A 24,554-nucleotide genomic window follows, 5' to 3' on the forward strand; every position below is an offset into this window, starting at 1 on the left:
TCCTGCGAACCTTGCAGAACTAGCACTACTGAAAGAAAGGATATTGCGGAGACATGGCTTAGCCACAGCCTGGAGGATGTTTCCAGAATGACATTTTCATTCTGCGGGGCACACTCCGCTTCAGAGTGAAAATCTCGTTATGTGAAATATGTCTGAGAGGTGTTACAGTGGCAAAGGCACAGGTAATAAGCTCACTCTAAGCTCATGGAACAATTTAAATAAAATGTTGCACACTTAATAGTTGCCATCTGGAATGGAATACTGACGGGATGAGGACCACCAAACGTCCTACAGGGGTGGGTGATGGAAGGTGGGCATTGAGTAGACAAAGGAGGGAAGAAGGAGATGGACATGCAGAGGGGGCAGGAGGAGATGAACAGGAAATATAAATATGAGGAGATGGAGAGAGACAGGGGGGGGGGGAGAAAGATATGGGCAAAGAGAGATTGGATGAGTAGATGGTAGAGGGAAGGAGCAGACAGAGAGAGAAAGGAGGAGGAGCAGTTGCACGGAGAGAGGGGGAAGAGCAGATAGACAAAGAGAGAGGCAGGAGCAGATGAACAGCGGCAGGGGGGAGAAGTAGACGGACAGGGAGATAGAGGAAGAGGAGATGAAGAGAGAGGAGGGTATGAGTAGATGGCAGGAGAAAATGGGTTATTAGTGGGGTGGATGAAGACTTGGGCGGACACATGGGGTGAAGGACTTGGAAGGAGGACAGAGGGGGAAACGATCAGATGGTTAGACAGGGGGAATGTTCAACAAAGTTAACAAATTATTCAAAACAGCTCGGTTTCTGCTAGGAGGAGCGGATAAGCAGTAGTTGCCATCTCACTTCGACAGGAATTGGCATCACTTAGTTACACTCAGACGAATTAGGGGAATTATGGACAATGTTTAACCCGTTTGTACGTAGTGGTCTGGAGAACTCTGTAGCTACTAAGTGCGGAAAAGACCCAGCATGATTTAACAACGAAATTCGGAAAGTATTGAGGAAGCTGAATCTGTTGCACTCTCGTTTCGAAAGATAACCCGCAAATAACGACGGGAAAAGGTTGAAATAGAATCGTGTGTCTGTGAGAAGATTTATGCGTGAAGCATACAACTACCATACAATCACCACCCTCATGCCTCAGCAAAAGATCTGGCCGCGAACGAGCGAAGATTCTGGTCCAATGTCAAATTGCTAATCTGGTCTAAGGCTTCCGTTTACTCGCTCGTTGACCAGTCTGGTGTGGCACTTGAAGACATCCACAATTTAAACTTATCCTGTAGGAAATCGTACAGACACACTGTAGTCTGACCATCGAACAGACTCCCCTATGGACGACATAGTGATAAGCCTCCCTGGCGTTGAGAAACAACTGAAAGAGTTGAAAACAAATAAATCGCCAGGTCCGGATTGAATCCTAATTCGGTTTTACGAGGAGTACTCTTCGACACTGCCCCCTTACCTTGCCTGCATTTATCGTGCATCTCTCGCCCAGCACGAAGTTCCAAGTTGTAAGTAGGCTGTTTATGTTTTCTTATTGGCAACGTTACGTAGTGCTCTGTATGAAAATCACTGGCTGTGCTGTGTGCAGTCTGTGGCTATTTTGCATTGTTGTCTGCCATTGTAGTGTTGCGCAGCTGGATGTTAACAGCGCGTAGCGTTGCGCAGTTGGAGGTGAGCCGCCAGCAGTGGTGGATGTGAGGAGAGAGATGGCGGAGTTTTGAAATTTGTAAGACTGGATGTCATGAACTGCTTCTTTTACTGCCCAGACTTTGAGAAAAACACTGCAATTTTACTGTGATGAACGATCAGGACTGTCTTTATGGACTGTGAGAAAATTTTAGCTTTTGACCAACATTGTATCAATAAGTGTGTGTATTTGATATCTTTGTTATTGTAATTATGAAAAATTTTATCAAATCGTTATTGGCCACTGCCCAAAACAATTTGTAAAATTTTTTGTGGGGAGCATGGGGGCTATGTAAGTAGGCTGTTTATGTTTTCTTATTGGCAACGTTACGTAGCGCTCTGTATGAAAATCACTGGTTGTGCTGTGTGCAGTCTGTGGCTATTTTGCATTGTTGTCTGCCATTGTAGTGTTGCGCAACTGGATGTTAACAGCGCGTAGCGTTGCGCAGTTGGAGGTGAGCCGCCAGCAGTGGTGGGTGTGGGGAGAGAGATCGCGGAGTTTTGAAATTTGTAAGACCGGATGTCATGAACTGCTATATATATTATGACTATTAAGGTAAATACATCATTTGTTCTCTATCAAAATCTTTCATTTGCTAACTATGCCTATCAGTAGTTAGTGCCTTCCGTAGTTTGAATATTTTGTTTAGCTGGCAGTAGTGGCGCTCGCTGTATTGCAGTAGTTCGAGTAACGAAGATTTTTGTGAGGTAAGTGATTTCTGAAAGGTATAGGTTAATGTTAGTCAGGGCCATTCTTTTGTAGGGATTATTGAAAGTCAGATTGCGTTGCGCTAAAAATATTGTGTCAGTTTAAGCACAGTCATGTACAATTGTTCTAAGGGGACGTTTCAAAGTGACTGGGGAAAAGCGCAAATGACTCTTTTATATATGTAGGGTAAAACAACGAATCCGCAAAATTTCAGACCAACATCCCTAACGTCGATTAGCAGCAGGATCCTTCAACATGATCTCAGTTCAAACAAAATAAATTTTCTTGAGACTCAGGTTCTGTTCTGAAAACTTTGGATAAAGGGCAACAGGCAGATGCCATATTTCTAGATTTCCGGAAAGTGTTTGAAACGGTGCTCCATTGCAGACTGTTAACGAAGGTACGAGCAAATGGAGTAACCTCACAGACATGTGAGTGGCTCGAAGATTTCTTAAGCAATAAAACCCAATTTGTGGTTGTCGATGGCGAGCGTCTATCAGAGACAAGGTTATCGTCAGGAGTGCCCCAGGGAAGTGTGATAGGACCGCTGTTATGTTCCATATGCATAAATGATCTGGCGGTCAGGGTGGGCAGAAATCTGCGTTGTTTGCTGATGAAGCTGTGATATACGAGAAGATGCTGAAGTTGAGTGACTGTAGGAGGATACAAGATGATTTAGATAAAATTTCTAGTTGGTGTGATGAATGGCAGCTGGTTCTACATGTAGAAAAATGTAACTTAATGCAGATTACTAGGGAGAACAAAGCCTTACCGTTCAGATATAGCATTTGTAGTGTCCTGTGTGATACAGTCATGTCATTTACATAACTGGGCGTAGCTTCGTAAAGCGATATGGAATGGAACGAGCGTGTGAGGATTGTGGGAGGGAAGCCATTTTATTGGGAGAATTCTAGGAAAGTGCGGTTCATCGGTAAAGGAGACCGCATTTACGACAGTGTGACCTATTCTTGAGTATGGCCGGGCAGAGTGGCCTCCTTCCCTCGGGCATGGGTGTGTGTATTGTTCTTAGCATAAGTTAGTTTAAGTAGTATGTAAGCCTAGGGATCAATGACCTCAGAAGTTTGGTCCCTTAAGAATTCACACACATTTGAACAATTTTCTTGAGTATTGGTCGAGCATTTGGGATCCGTATCAGGTCGGATTAAAGAAAGACATCGAAGCAACTCAGAGACGAGACTGCTAGATTTGCTACCGGTAGGTTCGAAGAACATAGATGCTGTGTTAAGTCTAGTGGGAATCCACGGGATCCCGGGTTCGATTCCCGGCGGGGTCAGGGATTTTCACCTGCCTCGAGATGACTGGATGTTTGTGTTGTCCTCATCATTTCATCATCCTTCATGAAAGTCGTTAGAGTGGGCTGTGAAAAGGTTGGGAATTTGTACGGGCGCTGATAACCGGGCAGTTGAGAGCCGCAGAAACCAAACATCATCATCAACATCATCATCATCATCTAGTGGGAATCCCTGGAGGGAAGGTGACTTCCTTTTCGAGGAACACTGTTGAGAAAATTTAGATAACCGTGCATTTGAAGTTGACTGCGAAACGGTTCTGTTGCCGACAACTACATTGCGCGTAAGGACTACGAAGATTAGATACGAGTAATTAGGACTAATACGGAGTCATATTGACAGCAGTTTTTTCTTTGTTCTGTTTGCGAGGGGAACAGGAAAGGAAATGACTAGTAATGGTATAGGGTACCCCCAGCCACGTGCCGTACATTGTCTTGAAGACTATGTATGTAGATGTAGACTAATGCAAGGCCGGAATAAAAACATACCTTGACTAAGCAGTGTAGCCTGAAATATGTAGATAGTCGACGTACATTTATGAGCGCTACAGTTTGTGAGCTTGACTTTTTTGTTGCGACAAATAGTTTGGAAGTTATAAATTATATGGGGGAATGACGTTGAATTGGATGTGTTTGACGCCGATTTTCTCCACAGACTCAATTCTCTGGATGTATCTACACATCACCGGAGTCGTATCGACACGCTCTTTCCAATCACACCTCGTGCTCTCGTGCTCTATTGTACATACCACTGTTTGCGCTTTATGTGCGCAAACACGAACCGTACTTTGGTACTCCGTAACAGTTAGCGTACTGCTGACGCCAGTGTCGGGTCCTGGGCGCTTTGTCAGAGACCACGCGGGCAGGCCTCGTGAAGAGCGTGCGGTCTACGACCTTCAATGCTTCCGGCAGAGCAAGGGACGTCCTCGTCCAGGGGTCATATGCGGCCGGTTAACTAGCACCTCTCTCCCTCACACGCAGTGCTCGGGCTTATTTCATCGCGATGCCTGAGCGAAATGAATTCAAATACACAGATACGCCTCGTCCCGTTACGAGTACTTCCACTGAAAGTCCTCTATTACTTGTTGGATGTATTCCGAATCTCTGTCTTCGTAAACATTATCTACCCTCTGCAGCTCTCCCTAATGGCAGTGAAAGCATTCCCTTGTGCCTCAAAAAATATTCTGTCGTTCCGACCTTTCTCCTTGTCACTCGTTTTTACAGGTTACTTCCCTCGACGATTCGGCGGGAAACCTCATTCCTTATCTGAGCAGTCCATCGAATTTTCAACGTGCCTGAGACGTGGCCGGCTCGAGTCATGCTTGTCTTGGGTTAAATCTTGGTTGCAGTCCTGTGGTTTTATTTCTCCTGTGGTTATCGTGATAATGTTGTCCTCTCCGTGAGTGGCACCAGCAGCGTGTATCGATACTAGTACTGCTGTACTATCTTTGGTGTGGCGGACATACAGGGTGTTACAAAAAGGTACGGCCAAACTTACAGCAAACATTCCTCACACACAAATAAAGAAAATATGTTATGTGGACATTTGTCTGGAAACGCTTAATTTCCATGTTAGAGCTCATTTTAGTTTCGTCAGTATGTACTGTACTTCCTCGATTCACCGCCACCTGTGCTGCTAGAACATGTGCCTTTACAAGTACGACACAACATGTGGTTCATGCACGATGGAGCTCTTGCACATTTCAGTCGAAGTGTTCGTACGCTTCTCAACAACAGATTCGGTGACCGATGGATTGGTAGAGGCGGACCAATTCCATGGCCTCCACGCTCTCCTGACCTCAACCCTCTTGACTTTCATTTATGGGGGCATTCGAAAGCTCTTGTCTATGCAACCCCGGTACCAAATGTAGAGACTCTTCGTGCTCGTATTGTGGACGGCTGTGACACAATACGCCATTCTCCAGGGCTGCATCAGCGCATCAGGAATTCCATGCGACGGAGGGTGGATGCATGTATCCTCGCTAACGGAGGACATTTTGAACATTTACTGTAACACGTGTTTGTAGTCACGCTGGTACGTTCTGTTGTTGTGTGTTTCCATTCCATGATTAATGTGATTTGAAGAGAAGTAACAAAATGAGCTCTAACATGGAAAGTAAGCGTTTCCGGACACATGTCCACATAACATATTTTCTTTCTTTGTGTCTGAGGAATGTTTCCTGAAAGTTTGGCCGTACCTTTTTGTAACACCCTGTAGTTTCCGGCTTGGTGCTGTGTGACCAGTCGATCGGTTGTCGTGGAGCAACAAGGAAGTCTCCGTCGCGCATAATCTGGCCGGGGCCGATGGCGGTGTGCACGCGCGGTTGGAATGTGAGGTGCTGCTTGCGGGTGCTTCAAAGTTCGTCGCCCACCTATCTTGGACATGAAAGTTGAGTCCTCACTTAACCTACTATCGAGCCTCAACGGTTTACATTTCTTCGTTTGATCCTCGTTGTCGCTTCCGAACATTCCCGCGAGCCACAACGTGTGTGTATTCGAGTCGGCTACGTTTCCATCCGTCTTCTTGTGAAATTTAACTTAATTTATTCCCTGTTGTTGAAGTTGACCAGCGGTATCCTCTGCCTTGTGACCGTGGACGTTCCGGTTACCTGCCCTGTTCGTTGACGTAATTTTCGGCAGTGTATTTTCCGCGTCGTGTTTTTGCTGTCCAGCGCGGCTTGTAGTTCGACAACTGAGGTGCTGTCGGTCGTTGTGGGCACCAATATTCTGCGTGTCGTTGTACTGAAATCTTGTGGTCGTTTTGCTGGTTGCGTGCAGCAGAACTGATCTTGTTGATTGGTCAGTCGGCTGTCTGTCGGTTGTGTTGCCTCTAGATTAAGAAGTCGTTGGACAGGCTGCCTGCCTCACCTAAACGGGCGTTAGTGTTACAATCTCAGTCCGACCCTTCAAACTTCTGAGCAGCGTTCCTTTTGTGTCACATAGTAATTTCCCTGTTTGGATTTTAGTTATTTGGTTGATGTGTGGCTTTCAGCCGAGTACCAATATCTCTTAAATTAATGTTCTTGTCTTGCCCTTAAGGCATGAGATTCTTTTTCTTTTCTATGGGCCTTCAGCCGTATTTTGCATGAAATGTTTTAAGATAAGGCCTTCTGCCTTTTGATGGAAACTGTTCTTATTGCATAATGTGCGGCCTCCAGCCAAGTTCCATTAAAATTAAATTTATAAGGCCTTCAGCCTGTTTACATTGAAGATTTATAAAATATTTCTGGGTGAAACCTCCAGAAGGACCTTGTATTTCAATTTCTTGCTTACGCCTTGTGTCTTGGATTTTGAGTGTGGCGTTCAGTCGATCTAAGGTTAATCAAAGGAGGTCGATTAAAGTTTTGAGTGTTTTGCGTCCTTGTTGTAATACTGTGTGTTGATAAATAAAGTTTGTATGTTGAGTTCAACTGACAGCAACTTAATTTGGCCCCTTTCCACAACCTAAGACGCTCTGTCCTGCTAGCTCAGGCATTTCAGTGTCAAATGTCAAATGCCTCTATTCTCTTCTGTTCCGATTTTCTTATAATCCATGATTTACTTCCATACAGTACTGTGCTGTAGACGCACGTTTCTTCCTCAAAGTGATATTGTATTATCAACTTACTGCTTCGAAGTACTACCGCCGTCCTCTTTGCCTGTGATAGAGTGCTTTTTTACATCAGTCTTGCTTCGTCCGCCATGCTTAATTTCGCATAAAATCTACGACAATGTATTCACTACTTCTGTTCAGCGTTCCTCAGTTATGGTAAGTTTATCGCTAATTTCGTTTATGTTTGTCTTCATCATTTCCGTATTTCTGAAGTTAACTCTCAATTTATACTCTGTTCATTCCATTCAGTATGTCATGTAATTCTTCCTCAGTTTCACCGAGAATAGTAATGTCATAAACAAGTCTTTTCATTGACGTCCTTTCACCCTGAACTGTAAGCGGTCTCCTTAATATTTCTTCGTTGTAAAAATTGAAAAGTAGGGGATAATGATGTATCCCTGTCTCCACACTTATTTCAAGTACTGCGTTCTTGCTCTTCCATTATTATTGTTCACTCTTTGTTCTTGGACATACTGTATATTACCTCTCGCTATAGTTCATACATGTTTTTCTCTGAATTTCAAACAACGCATTACTTTGCCTTATGGAACTCTTTTTCTAGGTCGTCTGTTGCTATGAAGGAGTCCTGATTGCACTAAGTCTTGCTGAATTACTACGCACAAAATGGGAAATAAAGCCAAAATGATGATCACCTAACAGATCCTCGGCTTCTTTTTCGATGATTCGATGTATTATTTCTGTAAGCAGCGTGGAGACATCAATTGTTGAACTGATTCTGCTGTAATTCTCGAATTTATTTTCCCTTGATATCATCGGGATGTTGTGGATGATGGTTTTCCGATAATCTAGTGGCATATCTCCGTCATTATAAATTCTACACCACATAGCAGTCTCGTTCCCTCCTCCTCTAATGATTTTAAATATTGGGACGGCATGTTATCAATTTCATCTGCTTCACTTGATTGTATGCCTTGCAAAGCGGTGTTAAGCTCCGACGGTTGTACTAGATCCTCTATGTCTGCCATATCGATTACTTATTTCCTTCGTCGCGTCATCCAACAGTTCCTCCCCTTAGTTGAGACCTTTAGTATGTTCTTGCCATCTCTCCACCCTCTTCTTGCGTTCAACAGTGGAATCCCATTTGCACATTTAGATTCAATGGTTTTTCTTTCAATTTCGTCTACGGTTCTTCTGGGTTTTACCGAATCGTCCTTCCGACGAGCATTTTCGTTTCGACTTGTTCACATTTATCCTGTAGTCATTTTGCATTAGCTACCCGAAACGTCTTATTGATGTCATTTCGAAGTGAATTGTATTGCCACAGTCCTGTCTTTTTGTACTTGCTTCTTCTGACGATCAACTGAAGAAATTATTCTCTTACCCAAGGTTACTTCACAACTAGCTTACATGGTCCTACGTCCAGTTACAATGACGGAAGAAAAGAGTCGGAACACCAAGAAGGATTTGTGCGACATAAACGGAAGCTGCCAGGTGTGTTTCTGTATCTGAGAGACAATGCCTGATCAACTTTCACGACGGTCGAATAGGAGTGGCGTTAGCAGCGCCACTAAGAGGAAGCAAATCAGGTTTGCATTAAATACACGTTGTAACACTCGTCAGCGTTAGTGACGTTTGAGACTGGACGTGGTAACTTGAATTTAATCGAGAGTGCCTTTAAGGCGACAAAGACGCCGTTGTGAACATCTCACCGAGTTTGAACGAGTTCGTGTAATACGGCTGCAAGAAGTTGGATGTTCCACCTGCGATACTGCAGAAAGACTTTCAGAAATGTAACAAGAAGACCTTTAAGGCGACAAACACGCCATTATCAGCACCTCACCCAATTCGAACGATGTGTTGTAATAGGGCTAAAAGAAGTCGGATGTTTCTTCTGCGACATTGTAGAAACACTTGGCAGGAATTTAGCCACTGTACATGAATGTTTCCAGAGGTGGTCACTGCCGCGGCGCGCGCAGCCACACAAACGCAACGTTCGGCTACCGCGACAGACTTAAGCGGCACCTGCAACTAACAAGGGGAGGCCGCCAATTGTGAAATTCAGATTCGATTCATATTGCGCGTAATAAAAGCTCATGGCCAGATGTGTAATGTGGCAAAGCACAAAGATGCACTTCTCAGCCGTTGTCGAGAAAATCGACAGTTAAAAGAAACCGTTGTGGTGAAATACTCTCAACGATTAACAACTTTCTACAGCGTCGTGGTGCAGCGGTAAGCGCTCGGGTTCGTAATCCGAAGGTCGCCGGATCGAATCTCGCGCGATCCAACCTTTTTTTTTTAGTATTTGTTTTTCGTAATTCAAATATATATATATATATATATATATATATATTTTAATTCATATATATATATATATATATATATATATATATATATATAATTCCCGGCAATCAGTTGCAACAATTATGCATATAATAAGTTGTTGAAAGTCGTTTGTCGTGGAAAAACTGGTGACTTCGAACATCATTATGTTTTCCGTAAACAAAGTTGTATTTCACAAATGTTATTAATTGTCTTCGTAATGTTAACCACGTATAGTTAACGGAAGACGTAGAAACGATATTCCGAAACGAATACGTATAGCGTAAGTCAAACGTTCGAATTAGAATAGAGACCCCCACGAACACAAATTTGCTGTGGCAGGTATGAAATATAAACTCCGTTACTCGCTCGTTACACTTGAAGAACAGACGTTGAATGGGCCGAAACGAGCAGCCGCATAACTAGCGTAGTTGCCTGCTAACTTCGAAAGAAGGTAGATGTGGTCCCTAGCGCAACTTATAACATCGTCGAAAATCAGTGCGGACGGGAGAGCTTTGGTACACCCTGTTAAACAAACGGAAAAATGGAGGCCTTTGGATTACGAACCCTAGCGCTTACCGCTGCGCCACGACGCTGGATAAAGTTATTAGTCGTAGATAGTATTTCACCGCAGCGGTTTCTTTTAACTGTCGATTTTCTCGACAACGGCTGAGAAGTGCATCTTGGTGCTTTGCCACATTACACCTCTGGCCATGAGCTTTTATTACGCGCAGTAGGAATCGAATCTGAATTTCACAATTGGCGGCCTCCCCTTGTAAGTGCCGGCGCGTTCCCCCAGCCGGCGCTAGAGGCGTTCCCGCCAAACATTCAATCAGCCGCGAACTACGCACGCGCACGAGCCTTTTTTCCGGCGCGGATGGTCACACTATGATATCACCATCCTCCAATCAGGAATCGCCAACGGCCGCCAATCATCACTCCGGAATCAGCGGAGAAAAACTGGAGCCGCCGTGTTTAAATAGTTGGAAGAAAGAAAAGCAGGCATCTTTCGACGCGCCGCGGACTGCCGCCCGGAAGATACTTCGACGCAGCCGGAACGTCCAGGTGCCACGTCTTCGCTACGCCGGGCATCGACCCCGGACTCTGCGCCCGTCTACCTCCTCGGCATCCGCCCGAGAGCGTCGAGAGAAAACCAGACAAAGGAACGTAAATTCAATTCAGTCGCTATTATTTCAATTCAATGAGGTGGGATAATTCTTTGGCTTGTTATAAAGTTTTGGCAGGAAAAGAAGCTTTTTGTTTTTGGAGGAATATCTTTTTGTAAAATTAAGCGGTGGCCTTGCTCCAACTAATAAAAATTTTTTGTTCGCAAATGTGTGTTAATCTGTGGATGTAACAGTCACGAGAATGTACGATCGTAGGAAGACCTGGACCCCTGACGGCCACCTGGCACTACCGAGAGGGAAAAACACCATATTTGGTGTAGTGCGGCTCTGTCGCATCGTACAATATCCACAGTGACAGAACAAACTGTTACAAATTGGTTACTTCAAGGACAGCTCCGAGTCAGATGCCCTGTAGCTTACTTTCCATGGACTCCAAACCACCACTACTTGCGACGTCAGTGGCGTCAAGCGATTCGATCCGATGCCGTGCGGCTAGGATCTCCCATCGGGTAGACGGTTCGCCTGGTGCAAGTCATTCGAGTTGACGCCACTTCGGCGACTTGCATGTCGATAGGGATGAAAGGATGATAATAAGGACAACACAAAACCCAGTCCCTGAGCTGAGAAATTCTCTGACCCAACTGGGAATCGAACCCGGGCCGGTAGGTATGACATTCCGTGCCGATGAGCACACAGCTACGAGGGGCGGACGTCTCAACTGATAGCTTATTCGAGTTCTGTGTACACCAGTTGTGTTTCATGATGAAAGCTGTTTCTGCTTCGTTGTCATTGATGGCCGTGTGTTGTTTAGAAGGGGACCTGTTGAGGGCCTGCAACCAATCTTCCTTCGCGTTAGACACACTTGGACCTACACTTGGAGTTATGGTCTGGGATGCGAATTCGTACGACAGGAGGTGCACTCTCGTAGTTATCCTACGCTTCCTGACTGGAAATCTGCACGTCGGTCTGGTGATTCAACCTACTGTGCTGTAATGGCATTCCAGGGGGTTTGTTTCCAACAGGATAACCCTCAGTGTCGTAACCCATCACGCTCTACGTAACATACACACGCTACCTTGACCTGGTTTAACTCCTGATGCGTCTCGAATCAAGCATCGGACGAAGACTCTAGCGTCATCCACAAAAAGCATTAACCGATCCTGTATTGACTGACCAAGTGCAAAAGGCATGGAACTCCCTCCCACAGACTCACATTCGGCACCTGTGCAACACAATACATGCATGTTTGCATGCTTGCATTCAACATTCTCGTAGTCCCACCGGTTATTAATGTACCACCAGTTCACAAGTTCAATGGCTTATCTCGTGTTTACATTCAGCTATAAACTTTCAATGTGTGCACCCACGCTTCCCTTTTTTCAACGTTATGCAACAAAAACACGACACTATTGCGTACACCCACACTCTTTACAGCCATCTGTACTCTACAGATACACTCAAGACTGGAACCTCCCTTACCGCGAAGGATTTTTCAATGTTGCTCCCAAAACTTTTTGGCTCTGCATCTGCATCTAGAACTACATTTATACTTCGCAACCCATGTATAGGCGATACCTGAGGGTACTTGGTACCAATATTACTGGTCATCTCTCCTGTTTCATTTGCGTAATGAGAGAGGGCAAAGTGGCTGTGTTTATGCTTCTGTACGTGCCCTGTTCTCTCACATCTTATTCTCGCAATATCTTTGTGAGATAAGCGATGGCGGCAGGACAATGGCCGCGCTCTTCGTCAAATACTAGTTTTCTAAATTTACTACAGTGTTTCGGGACATCTATGCTGTCTTTCTGCCAAGAACTCACATTCGAATTCCCCGGACACATTTGTTATTGTCGTGTTGGGCTCGCCGGCCTTTACGATCCTGGCAGCGCGTATATGAATTCGTTCGCCCTGTTTTCATGCTACTTCATAAGGACGCTAAAAACTTCAGACGTACTCTAGAATTGTTCGTACTAGCGCATTTTATGCGATTTATCTTACGGTTGCACTGAATCTTCCAAGCAGCATTTCAAGTAATCAAGTCTTCCATTGGATTCCGCTAACACTGTTTCACAAGATGGTCCCATTTTATATCGCGTCTTAGTATTACCGTTAAATTGTATTACGATGTGACGTGCTCTACATGTTCACGGCTACTATGGATCCAGACAGTACCCGGCTGGGTAACCGCCCGTGTTAACATGACAGCTCTCGGGACAGGTAGGTCTGCCGGTCCCAGTCGAATACCTCCAGAGGATTAACCAGGAGGGATCGGTGCGCTCGCCAGCCTGGATGTGGGTTTTAGGCGGTTCTCCACATCCCACTAGATGTGCACCGCGCTGATTCCCGTATTCCGTCTCAGATACACGTTACACAAATATTTAGAACACTTTCTCACACTTACACACAGAATTTACTCAAAACGCAAAAAGGCTCCGTACACTGCTTCTATCCTGTTGTTTGGTCCCCTTATACGCGTATTCAGCAACAGCAGTATAGGGTTCTTCCTCTTTCTTACAGTCATTGTCTGATGTCTCTCCACATTTAACGAAAGCTGGCATTCATTAAAGCAAGTGGAAATTTTAGTCCAAGCCTTTCTGCAGTTCCTTACGATCGTCTTAGAACAATACTTTGCTGCGCACAGCAACATAGTCAGCGAACGACCTTATAGTGTCGTTAATGCCGACTCTGAAAACGTGAGCGGCGCCATCAAGCTTCCTTGTGGCGCAACTGATGTTAATTAAGGTTAACGTCCAAGACAATGAGCGCAGCAGAGGCTAAATCAAGAGCGATCTGCCACAAGGATCTTCCGTAGCCCCACTGTTGTTCGACCTGTGCGTAAGCGACATGCCAGAAACTGTATCCAAGAAGTTCTGCTACGTAGATAATACTGCCATTGCATTTCAAAGCAAGAACCTAGAGGATGGAGAAACTGTGCTTGGTGATTATCACAGATATTAGAGATCGTTAGCTAACCCTTCAAAAACCGAAGTGACAGCTTTGCATCTCTACAAACGCTTAGCAACGCCACCATTAAATGTCAACTTCTGTTACGAAACGGGTAAAAACAACCCTCTCCCGAAGTGTTTCGGAATCCCACTGGATCGCTAATTATCATTCAGGTCTCATCTCACGTCTTTTTCGTAGAAGTTAAAGACCAGGAACAACATTATGCGGAAACTAGCTGGAACTATTTGGGGGGCTCAAGCTGACACTCCCCGTACAGCTGGCCTGTCTCCTATATATTCTGTATCCGAATATTGTTCACTAATCTGGGACAAGAGTGTTAGTGTCAGTAAAGTGGAGGGTCATTTTAACGATAACGTGAGAACCATAACGGGCACCTCGAGGTCAAATCATCTACCTTGGTCGTCTGCTCTCAGTGACACTGCTCCACTACATTTGAGAAGACAAGAACCAGTGACCCGTGGATGGGAAAAGATTTATAAGAATTTCTCCAAAGGCTATGTACCCAGCAAATTCCGTTTAGCCCATCCAGCACGTGTCTCAAGTCAAGCAAACCATTCTGAACAGCTCGTGAGATCCAACCAGTGACGACTGAAGATGTGTGGAAGGAGACATGGAAAAACAAGACCAGCATAGGCTGTCATGACCTCGAAGCCTCCACATTCATATCAGACTGGCTACTGCCTGGGCCGGCCGGTGTGGCCGTGCGGCTCTAAGCGCGTCAGTTTGGAACCGCGTGACCGCTACGGTCGCAGGTTCGAATCCTGCCTCGGGCATGGATGTGTGTGATGTCCTTAGGTTAGTTAGGTTTAAGTAGTTCTAAGTTCTAGGGGACTGAGGACCTCAGTAGTTAAGTCCCATAGTGCTCAGAGCCATTTGAACCATTTTGAGCTACTGCCTGGACGAAGATGGTTTTAGTTGAACAGAGTCCGATGTGGAGACGGAAGGACTAAGTGCTTGATGCACAAATAGGGACACTCAGACTCCCCATTGGGTGACTGTAAAGCTTCTGAGCTAACCATTGAGTACATTTTGGAAGAATGTCCCTAGATACGCTCCAGTGGAGGCTGGAAGGATACTATCAACATTCCTCCAACAACACTAGAATGGATAGACTCTCGTGACATCAATCGGTAAGGTCAGCTGAGACAGAAGCTCTTGCGTATTTTGTACATCATTGTGAGAATATTGACGTGAATAGTGTATGTACTCCCATACGATAAACAATAAATAAATAGACAGTAAATGCATGCTCGGATATTACGTAGACGTGTGGGAGCATATCGACCGTCTCTTTTTCGAAGGAATCCTCTTCACAGTGCTCTTAAGTGACTTAGAGATACCATAGAAAATCTAAACTTGGTTAGGCATACGAGAATTTGAGGCGCCTCCCCAAAGCGCCAATAGTGAATTAAGAAGTGCACCATCTCGTTCGGTATTTTCATATGCGGTTTATATGTATGCAACGTGCGGGAAAAGCTATTTTTGATTCGAAAGATGTCAGAACGCAATATATTCATGACTGTGATTACATGCCAAGGATACTTTAGCTGCACGAAAAGACATTTTGTGCCATTGGGTATAAGACAACGTGCGAGGGCTTGGATTCAACAGGAGCGGAGAATGAGTGAATAAGCCTCACAAAAGTAAGGATAAGATAAACTGTATAATAAAATGAAAGCTAAAATTGAAAAGATAGCTGTCTACTAGAATGAAATCAGAATCTGTTAATCCGTTACATTCTGTATGATTTTGCTCCACTCCTCATACTGCAACACGCTTCGGTTTTTCTTGCCATGCTATCCACGAGATGTATGAGGAGGTCTCCTGCACTGGCGCGCTGTCGATTCCAACTAGTCCCAAGCACACTCCATGGGGTTCCTGCCAGCAAATATCGCAGGCCCTGTTTAGTTGATTCCTGCCTGACGAAAATGATAGCGAGGCTGGAGCAGTACACCCGTGTCTTGACGGATAACGCCATCGCCGAAAACATGAGTGTATGATTGAACAATAGACTGCAGAATCCTGGCCGGTACTTTACAGTTGTAAATTTAACCTCGATAGCGATTAGAGGACTTAGGTATTCTATCGCCTCGTCGGCCCAAAATAGAACTAAGGCGTTTGCTGTTTCCTACAGGGCGCTCAGAAATAGACTGAAAAAGTTTGTAAGGGTGTCCCAGGTATGTAGAGCTGTGAAATAACTGGTAAGAAAAAAATCGATACGTTGCGCAGTTTCCGAGTTCATATGCTTTGAAATTAGCCAATCAGGTCGTTCCGCGCGAAAATTCAAACGGTCATGCAGAGACGTTGTCGCCAAACGCTATTTTCTTTTGGAACAAGAATTTCGTACGAAAATTGGGTTTGGGACGATAGTAAGGATCTAACACGAGCCAAAGGCTAAGCAGTCTCGTCCTCTACCACCTACGCTAAAAAAACTATTGACGTTAATTACTTTCAAAAAGAACACACCGCTATTTGACTGTTTTATTGTTTATTTAAGCACAACCCAGGTTTCGGCCTTTTATGCCATTTTCAAGTATTTGATTTTATGTCTTTAACATACATTGCAGGACTGTTAACATGTTGTTAAGCTCAAAGTTGACCGAGCGGTTCTTGGCGCTTCAGTCTGGAACCGCGCGACCGCTACGGTCGCAGGTTCGAATCCTGTCTCGGGCATGGATGTGTGTGATGTCCTTAGGTTAGTTAGGTTTAAGTAGTTCTAAGTTCTATGGGACTGCTGATCTTAGAAGTTAAGTCCCATAGTGCTCAGAGCTATTTGATTTGTCAGTCCTAAGGGCCCGGGTTCGATTCCCGACTGGGTAGGAGATTTTCTCCGCTTAGGGACTGGGTATTGTGTTGTCCTAATCATTATCATTTCATCCCCATCGATGCTCAAGTCGCCGAAGTGGCGTCAAATCGATAACTTGCACCTGGCGTACGGTCTACCCCGCGGGAGGCCCTGGCCACACGGCATGGATCGACCATCTTATAACAGATATGTAAATAACCATGGGAGCACGCCATATTTAGTAATAACAGGCATATGTTTAGCAACGTAACCTGGTTTGTACTTAAATAAACAATAAAATAGCGGTGTGTTCCTTTCCAACATATTATATGACTGTTGCTCAGCAACATCAAACACTGTTTACCGACGTTAATTGTATCTGACGGGCCACTTCAATCTGCACGTACAGTAGCCGGATTGACTAAAGTCAATGATAATTGACTCGCAATTGTGGCAACGTATAGAATTTTTTCTGAACAATTATTTCTCAGCATAGCTTACCCTGCAACGTCCTTGCAAGTTTTTCACACTGTTTCTGACCACCCTGTGTAAAGGATACCCGGTGATCAAACTGATCGTGTGGAAAGGTTCCACATTGTTTGATTAGTGGCAGTTTTCCAACTTGTCTCCAGAGAGGCAGTGACGTTCGCCTTGAGGTTCCTATAGGGCACAATTTGTACGTTGTGGTCGTCAGTTTACGTCGCAGACCGCTGGATATCACTATCTGCATCTACGTCTACAGCCCGAAAGCCCTCTCGCGGTGTGTAGCAGAGTGTACTTTGTTTACCCCCTCCTTTCCTGTTACAGTTACGAATAGTTTGCGGAAAGAACAACTGCCGGTAAGTCTCTGTGTCTGCTGGAATCTGTTTAACTTTTTTTCATGGTCGTTCTGTGAGCCACACGTATGAGCTATCATTATATCTTTTGACCCTTGTAGGATATACGCTGTAGAAACTTAGACAGTCGACCATACGGTAATGCAGAACGCCTTTATTGCAGCGCCTGCCACATCTCTGTGAAGACTTCCAGTTTATTAAATGAAACTGAAACGAAACGCGCTGCTCTTCTTTGCACCTTCTCTGTTTGCTCTAAGAGTCCTGTCTCGTACAGGTCTCATACTGCCGTTGTAACACCGTAAATGCAGGATGCATGGCACCTGCTACCGATATATATGTTTCTTCTGAATTGTATGAAAATATTTGTAATGTAAATGCTTTCTTTTAATATGTAAGGACATTGCTTCACTGTATGTGTACATTTAGGTAGAAGTCTGTTGACGATTGCCCGTTCCTGTAATTAGCCGTGGCTCTACAATATGCTACCGTCTTCAACAACAGCAGCAGCAAACATAACGTAAGCGTGACTTCTCAGTTTTCTTTATCATTACATACTCACTTAAAATTAGTGTAAAAACAAAAGAGATTTGGCAACATTTTGTTGCCACGTTAGTGTTTAATAATACATGTTTTTCTTTCACATCACCTTGTACAGGATTTTGGATGTAAATTGCCCTAGTGGGCTGGTGACCGTTAATTACTTCCTTTTCGTTCATTAGCGTAACTTTTGGATTCATTATCAGTGGTAGTCCTTTCTGTCCAGTGTTCCTCGTGAGTGAACGCACAAAATAACTTTCATTTTCCAAATTATAGCCCAGTTCGCTTTAATTACTTTTATTTTTAGTAGACTTCCCGTCAGAAGGGTCGGTTGTACCTACTTATCGGTGTCACTTCTTCGGGAGAGATAGCCTTATACAATTAGAAAAAAACCTATTAGGCATACACGCGATCCACGGTCATATTTTATATCGCAAGCAGGGCAGGCCGATTAGTAAGATGGAAGTTACGCCGTGCTCGGAAAATACTGGTCGATAAAGTGTTCTGAAAACTACGAACTTTCTTGATGGACTACTGTCCTGAGGATTCTCCCAAAGAATCTCAGTCTGGCATCTACTCTAATCACGATTTATTTGATGCGATCGTTCCATTTCAAATCGCTCCGTAGTCATAGTCTTGGATATTTATTAGAAGTAGCTGCTTCCAGTGAGTTTTCTGCATTCGTTTAATCATACAGTGAAAGATCTCTCTGCCTAGGTACAAGCAATACGCTACATTTGTTTTGGGCGAGGGTCAGCTGCCACCCCCTGCATCAAGCACCGATTCCATGCAAGTCTCCCTGAATTTCGCTACAATTTTCCAGCGTTACGACTTCTCTGTATACAACAGCATCATCCTCGAAAAGCCTCATGACGCTGTAGATCTTGTCTTCAACGCCATTTATATAGATCGTGAAAAGTTATCGAAGCGTAACACTCCTTTGGGGTACCCCCAAGTTACTTGTACGCCTGAAGGCTGCTCTCTATTGAGAATTATATGCTGTGTTCCCTTCATTACAGTCACACAGTTGGTGTGATACTCTTTACCCTCGTATTTTGTTCATTAGGTGGCATTGCAGTACTGTATCGAATGCCTTCCGGAAGTCAAGTAACATGGCGTCTACCTGGGCGCCTGTATCTACTGCTTGTATTGTGTTGTACTGTATGTTAACCAGGGACCTAGAAACGACGGAGAGGCTCCGTCCCCGCCGCAGCCGCAGTGGTCCACAACCCCACGACGACTACCGCAGTCCACTTCACCTCTCCGCCGCCCCGCACCGAACCCAGGGTTATTGTGTGGTTCTGCCCCCAGTGGACCACCCAGGGAACGTCTCACACCAGACGAGTGCAACCCCTATATTTGCGTAGCGGAGTAAAGGTGGTGAACGCGTTCGTAGAGAACTTCTTTGCGCAGCAATCGCCGACATAGTGCAACTGAGTCGGAATAAGGGGAACCAAGTCGGATTCACCGACGCACATGGAAAAGCGCCTAAAAACCATCCACAGGCTGGCCGGGTCACGGGATCTCGACACAAATCCACCAGGCGGATTCGTGCCGGGGACCAGGCGCTCCTCACCGCCTGGAAGGCCGTGCGGTAGACCGCACGACCAACCTGGAGGGCCACCTACTGTTTTCTGGTGCTCGTGAACGAACAGAGTCATCTGGGTTTCACACGATCGTTGTATTAGGAACCCATGTTGATTTTTATAGAGGTAAATTCCAGTGTGTAGAAATGTCATAAAGCGCGAGCATAAAAAATTTTCCAATATTCTTAAGCAGATATACATCAGAGATAAAGTCTTATCGTTTTGTGCGTGCGCTCGACAACCCTTCTATTAAACGAGAATGACCTATGTCTTTTTCCAATCAACAGCAACACATCGCTCCTCCAAAGAGCTACGGTAAACCGCTGCTAGAAGACGGGCAAGTTCTTTCGCCTACTATTGTAGAACCGTACTGGTATCCCGTACTTTGCAGTGGCCTCCCCTCTGTTGGGCGACTTCAGTTTCTCTTCCATCGCACGGCCAGATATTTCAGTATCAGCTACTTTGTCGTTTGTGTGACGAATTAAAAGAGGCCCTACAGATGAGGCAGACCTTCAAGGTTTGATACCTCGCGTTAGCCGACGAATATTCGAGCAACACCGCTGTGATTTGCGACACGCTGGTGGAGCACTTCCCGTGCTGATAGCACTTCTTGCTATCGACAGACGATATAAGCTGCAAACAGTCATCAAGAGCAGGTATTTTCAAACCGCGTGTCGCGGTCCCCAAGGGCGTCGCGGCATTATTAAAGCGGCGTCACTGTCTCTTCTTAAAAACACACTAACTAACGCTATAGAAACCCTCAAACTACGGAAATAAGGTGGAGATGATAATATGTTTCCTGAATTTATAAAAAATCTGGAACCAATAGCAAGAACCTGCCTTAAAGACTACTTCAATGACATACTAAAAACTGGAGATATCCCGAAGGAATTTAGAATGTCTCTTACTCTGGCCATCTTTAAACCAGGGAAATGTGGTGAAAACTCGACAAACTACCGCCCAATAGCATTACTGAGCATTTGCTATAAGTTGCTGGAGAGACTGATCTACAATAGGACATACCGAACGATAGACAAACACCTGCCTCACGAACAAGTCGGATTCAGAACTAATCGAAGTTGCTGCGAACAAGTATTAGTCCTCACATCATACATAGAATCAGGATTCCAAAATGGATTGAGAACATCAGCAGTCTATGTCGACTTCAGTGCAACTTATGATACGGTATGGATAGATGGTCCTATCCTGAAATCTGCCAACATGATTCCATGCTTGAAATTGACAACCCTGTTGGAAAAAATGCTGAAAGTCCGATATTTCAAAGTAAACCTGGGGTCACAAAGCAGCAAGTAAAAAAGAATAAAAAACGGGCTCCCCAAGGATCTGTATTGTCTCCACTGCTTTTTAATGTTTACATCAGTGACATGATAGACACTGAGTCAAGTAAGTTTTGCTACGCTGATGACATGGCTATAGCTACTCAAAGCAAATGGCTAGAAGATGGTGAAAGAACTCTAACTGCTGACCTAGAAGTACTAAACCAGTACTACAAAAAATGGGGACTGTGCCCAAACCCAAACAAAACAGTGACCTGCGCCTTCCATTTAAACAACAGGCTAGCAGACAGAGAACTAAATATTAGTATCTGCGGAAAACGAATTAACCATAAAAAATTTCCCAAATACTTAGGCATAACTCTTGACAGGTGACTTACCTTCAAGAAACACCTGGAACTAACCAGCCAGAAATTGAGAACCCGAAATAACATCATCCAAAGATTAGCATGTACCACATGGGGAGCGGATGAAAATACACTACGTGTTGCAGCAATATCACACGTCTATTCCGTGGCAGAGTACTGTGCACCTGTGCGGAGTAGGATTGCCCATGTAAAGAAGATTGACGCCCAGATCAATGAACCCATGAGGACAATAACAGGGACACTAAAGTCAACACCTCTAGAATCGGTTCATGTCCTCTCAAACATCACTCTGCTTGAAATCCGTAGACAGCAGGCAACAATTCAGGACTGGCAAAAAATAAATCATGCAGATAAGGGAAGAGTGCTACCGATACACCAAGTACTAGATGACCGCTGGCGATATCGCCTTGAATCAAGAGCGCCTATATGGGAAGACAGAACACTTGCCCAAGGAAAAAACCTATGACTGCCACAAATCCTGGAAAACCAAGTGGAACAATAGTGAGATTAACCGACACAATATAGAGGACCCCAACCAACAACTCCCAGGAATGCAGCTTCTTCGTAAAATCTGGTGCCAGCTTAACCGTGTGAGAACTGGACACGCGAGAACTAAATCTATGCTGTACAAATAGGGCGCCAATGATAACTCAGTGTGTGACTGTGAAACTGATGAACAAACACTACAACATCTAGTGCCAGATTGCCCACTGCGAAGATTCTGTGGTGACTGGAGAGACTTCGTGGAGGCCAGTCCCGCTCCCATTAAATGGCTGTCACATTTGGACATTACTTTTTGATGAATTGTAGCTGTGATTATATTTCAACATAATGACTGGTGTTTGTTATGTTTATATTATTATGTATGTGTGTATATGTATATTTATATGTTATGTTATGTAAATTTACGATGTCAGTACCGCACTTGGACTGGTAAAGCCATACGATAAATAAAATAAACAACACACTAACGGAACAAAAATCGCAGCACCAAGAAAAAGCTGTGGGACATAAACGAAAGTTGGTGGATCAGGTCAGCTGTAAATACATGCTGTAACGGTCGTGAGGGCTAGTTACGGTAGCAAGAAAACCGGGTCGCAAGAAGATCTGGCTCAGGATGGCCACGTGGCTCTACCGAACGGGGAGACCATAGTGTTTGGTTGGTTGGTTGATTTGAGGGAGGGGACCAAGCAGCGACGTCATCTGTCCCATCGGATTAGGGAACGATTGGGAAGAAAGTCGGTCGTGCCCTTTCAAAGGAACCATCCCGGAATTTGTCTAAAGCGATTTGGGGAAATCGCCGAAAACCTAAATCACGATGGCCGGACGCGGATTTGAACCGTCATCCGCCAGAATGCGAGTCTGGTGTGCTAACCACTGCGCCACCACGCCCGGTAAAAATTCCGTTCAGGTACTCGGACATCGTGTTCGGTGTATGGCTCCGGCGCATCGTGCTACATCCTCAGCAACAATTTGAATTGTTATAAGTCGGTTACTTCAGTAACAGCTCCAAGCCAGACATTCCACGACCCCAACTACCACATTTTTGCAACTTTAGTGATGTCCACTGGAGGGCACGGTGGTAGTGTGTTTTTCTTCGGTACCAGTGGCGCCCGTATGTTGGTTACAAGATGGTCAATTGAGGACCTGCACTAAATCTGTCTGGGTTGTAGACACACTGGACCTACACCTGGAGTTATGGCATGTGGTGCGATTTCGTATGGTAGCAGGAGCACTCACGTGGTTCTCCCACGCTCCCTGATTGCAAAATTGTTCGTCAATCTGCTTATTAGACCTGCTGTGCTTCCATTCATGAGCAGCATTCCTGGCGGTTGTTTTCCAACAGGATAACGCTCGTCCAAATACCGCTGCTATAATCCAACATGCTTCAGAGTGCGTGAAGTGTTGCTCTGGTTCTGCTCGATCACCACATCTGTCTCCAATCGAGCACATATGGGATATCATCGACGACAACTTCAGCCTCATTCCCAACCAGTATTAACCATCGCTGTACTGACCGACCAAGTGCAACAGGCGTGGAACTCCATACCACAAACGACATGCGGCACCTGAACAATACAATACATGCACGTTTTCATGCTTGCATTCAACATTCTGGCGGTTCTTAATGTACCAGCATTTCACATCTGCGCCTGATTATCTCCCCTTTACATCAACCTTTGATATCGCAATGTTAATCACTTAAATATGTTACCGAGACAAACGTATAGCCGAAATTTCATTACTGTACATTAATTATTTTTTGGCGTCGAGAGTTTTTCCGTCAGTGTAGTAATTTTTCTTATTTGATTCCTTAGTAAAGGAACAACGTGCGCGCTCGTGGTAATATGTAGCGGGTCTGTAACTGAGTTTTTTTTAATAAGGTAGCGCAGTAGATGGCAGACGAATCGCACATACCAGGTGAATCATCTACTATGTTAGTAAGTGACTAATAACGTGGAAAACATTCCTAGTTGCAGGTTCTTGGCTTCCAGAAGCAACAAAAATTTTATTTTCTATATTTCGCGTGATTATTGACCGAACTTAAAAATCTAAAATGCTGGCATAATCTACTCACTAATGGGCATACTCCAATGTCAAAAGTTTAACACCGAGCGAGGTGGAGTAGTGGTTAGGTCACTGGACTTGCATTCGCGAGGACAAAAGTTCAAAGCCACGTCTGGCCATCCCGACTTAGGTTTCCCGTGATTCCCTAAATCGTTTCAGGCAAATGCCGGGATGGATCCTTTGAAAGAGCACTGCCGATTTCCTTCCCCATTATTTCCTAATCCGATGGGACGCATGACCCGCTGTTTGGTCGGCTCCCCAAATCAAAGAACCAACCAAATGAAACTTCCTGGCAGATTAAAACTGTGTGCCCGACCGAGACTCGAACTCGGGAACTTTGCCTTTCGTGGGCAAGTGCTCTACCAACTGAGCTACCGAAGCAAAACTCACGCCCGGTACTCACAGCTTTACTTCTGCCAGTACCTCGTCTCCTACCTTCCAAACTTTACAGAAGCTCTCCTGCGAACCATGCAGAACTAGCACTCCTGAAAGAAAGGATATTGCGGAGACATGGCTTGGCCACAGCCTGGGGGATGTGCTAGTTCTGCATGGTTCGCAGGAGAGCTTCTGTAAAGTTTGGAAGGTAGGAGACGAGGTACTGGCAGAAGTAAAGCTGTGAGTACCGGGCGTGAGCCGTGCTTCGGTAGCTCAGTTGGTAGAGCGCTTGCCCGCGAAAGGCAAAGGTCCCGAGTTCGAGCCTCGGTCGGGCACACAGTTTTAATCTGCCAGGAAGTTTCATATCAGCGCACACTCCGCTGCAGAGTGAAAATCTCATTCTGGAACCAACCAAATGTTTAACACAACAAGACAGGTATTACAGTTATGAACTGTGTATCTTTCTTGAGGCAGAGTTACTGACGACGCGCAAATATCCGGAATTTATTCACCCAGTAATCAAGAGTGAGAGCACTTAGCGA

The 24,554-nt window shown here is 44.9% G+C and overlaps 1 non-coding gene across 1 annotated transcript; it reads left to right on the forward strand.

Moving 5' to 3' along the window:
* The first annotated feature begins 24,273 nt into the window (after nucleotides 1-24,273).
* On the forward strand, nucleotides 24,274-24,348 carry Trnas-cga (transfer RNA serine (anticodon CGA)). The gene has a single exon. It is a non-coding gene; the product is annotated as a tRNA-Ser (tRNA).
* The last annotated feature ends 206 nt before the right edge of the window (nucleotides 24,349-24,554 follow it).

This window comes from Schistocerca serialis, chromosome 5 (genome assembly GCF_023864345.2).
Source record: "Schistocerca serialis cubense isolate TAMUIC-IGC-003099 chromosome 5, iqSchSeri2.2, whole genome shotgun sequence".
Lineage (NCBI taxonomy): Eukaryota > Metazoa > Arthropoda > Insecta > Orthoptera > Acrididae > Schistocerca > Schistocerca serialis.